Source organism: Sinocyclocheilus anshuiensis, unplaced genomic scaffold (assembly GCF_001515605.1).
Source record: "Sinocyclocheilus anshuiensis isolate Anshui unplaced genomic scaffold, SAMN03320099.WGS_v1.1 scaffold403, whole genome shotgun sequence".
NCBI classification, from domain to species: domain Eukaryota; kingdom Metazoa; phylum Chordata; class Actinopteri; order Cypriniformes; family Cyprinidae; genus Sinocyclocheilus; species Sinocyclocheilus anshuiensis.
The window spans coordinates 191,402-193,121 of record NW_015552553.1 but is presented as its reverse complement, the minus strand read 5'-3'; the positions used below and the strand labels follow the sequence as shown (position 1 = coordinate 193,121).

At 38.9% G+C, this 1,720-nt stretch overlaps 1 protein-coding gene across 1 annotated transcript in view; it reads right to left on the bottom strand.

Annotated features, from left to right (window-relative positions):
• Positions 1–1,720, bottom strand: part of ankfy1 (ankyrin repeat and FYVE domain containing 1) — a 22,648-nt gene that overhangs the window by 17,846 nt on the left and 3,082 nt on the right. The window lies entirely within an intron of this gene.

The following is a 1,720-nucleotide window of genomic DNA, read 5'->3' as shown; positions in this document are numbered from 1 at the left end:
CACTCCAAAGAGAAAGGAAAACTTGAAATCGCATCATATGACCCCTTTAATGCACTTAGAAGCTAAATGAAACTGCAAATCAAAACTTTAATACACTAGTGATAGCAAAAATTCAAATCAAGTCAAAGCCACAGACAAACTTACATATTTCAATCACTGTGTGAATCTTATAAAAACTGTCAAGAGCTGAACAGAGATGTCTAGGTAATATTTCACCACAAAAACCAAAGAAAAAAAATGTTTTACATAAGACAATAAAGCCTGTCTATAAAGAGGAAGCATCTGTAAACCATATATGGTAACAAGTATTGCAAGTATACATCATTTGGCATTTATAATCAATGCTAATTTAAATTTTTTTTTAATTATATTTTATTACAGTAAATGCAATTTTCCCCATACAGTGGAAAAAAATAGGTTTCATTATGATGAAAAAATATCAAAATGCATAAAAAACAACAATGATAAAAATGTTTAATGATGTGCTTTTTTTTTTTTCGCCTCTGAGGTTAAATACATTGTCATTTGCACTTATATATTATTGCTCTTTTGTTAGTTTTGACTGCTTTAATTGTCCTCATTTGTAAGTCGCTTTGGATAAAAGCGTCTGCTAAATGACTAAATGTAAATGTAAATACGACCTCATCTAACAGTAAGTGACAGTTCACATCCAGTGCTCACCTGTACCGCTCTTGCTGATAAAGGTCAGCCACGATGGCCAGCAGGCGGCTGATGAAGTTGTCACTGGCCTGGGAGGTGGAGCCGGGGAGAGTGGCCTGAGCGGCCAACACGGAGCACCGCCTCTCCGTCTCCACCAGCTTCTGCTGCATCTTCACATACTCCTGCCTCAGCAGAGCAAGGTGCTTCTGCAATTTCTGCACCTCCTCTGCAGGTATAATGAAAATGATGGAGAGGTAAGGGGCAAGAAGGGGAGAGATGACAAGAAGTGGAACACAGTGAATAAGCACATGGGGTATAAGGAGAAAATTAGGGTAAATGGATAATAAACAGTTAAAGTGAAAAGAAATGTGATGGGTGATGAAAAAGGGAAGTGGAAATGCCATGAAGAAGAGAAAGAGAGGGACAAAACAGATTTCATATGAAAACTGCTGACACAGACAGACTTCCCAAGCACGCTCAAGGGAGGTGAAGTGGACCAACGCTATGTGAGGAAAACTGTCTTTCTGCTTTTTGAGAAGTAAAAACACTTTCAACATGGTCTAATTCATGAAGAACAAACACAAGCGTTCATATACACCCTCAGGATCCATATCATTCCACTCAAACCACAAAATAACAACTTTAAACTCGCCATTCTCAGTGTGGTAATTGCCTTGGATCTGTAACTAGAGGATTTCACAGCTTAACCTACATTCCAACACGGGCCGCTTCCTTCCTCGCTCCTTGAATTTATTTCTGTGTCTCTCTAGAATGCTGAGGTTACACTTTGCCATTGCACTACATAAGCTTAGGTGCTGAGAAAGCCGGTCTAATAATGTGTTACCATTTGGCATTTAGGAACATCTTTGAATGTTGCTAAAAACAGCAAGCAGCACCTGGTGTAAATGTACTAGGCCTATATGAAAGCTGTAATTTTTGCGAAAAGTCTACCCTAGTCATTGCAGCCAATCAAACCTGTGTGCTTGTAAGCAAAGGCATGTTCTCAGTTTAAAGTGAAGTGAAGTGAAGTGAAGTGACGTGGCCAAGTATGGTGACCCAT